Raw genomic sequence first — 459 nt, forward strand, 5'->3', positions numbered from 1 at the left:
GAAAGCGCGGGAGTGTGCGAGCGGTCTAGATGGAGATCTAAACCGGAGGGGGTGGGGGGGGGACACCAGGGCTAATCTGGTTACATAAGACCCCGCTGCATTTTCGGAGCGTCTCTGCGCTAATCCGCTGAAACTGCTCCCGTTCAACCGTCCCGCGGCGGAATAACGCGCGCACTTGCGGCCCCGGGGGCACGAGGAGCGCACGGAACAAGACGCGCGCCCGGACTGCCATCTCCCGGGTCCATACATTTGAATGCATCTCGCTGCAGAAGCTGCTATGCTTCCCGCTGCAAACCCGAGCTGGCGGCTCGCGCTGTTCGCGCCCGTGACGATTCCGCTGACGCACCACTAGCCGCATCACCCAGGAGACAGAGAGGAGAGCTGCGAGCGAGGGGGCTGACTGGAAACCCTGTCTCTCTCTTTTCTCCTCCTTCCCCGACGACCGCGGACCGAAGCCCC

This window comes from Xiphias gladius, chromosome 11, assembly GCF_016859285.1.
Source record: "Xiphias gladius isolate SHS-SW01 ecotype Sanya breed wild chromosome 11, ASM1685928v1, whole genome shotgun sequence".
Taxonomy (NCBI): Eukaryota; Metazoa; Chordata; class Actinopteri; order Istiophoriformes; family Xiphiidae; genus Xiphias; species Xiphias gladius.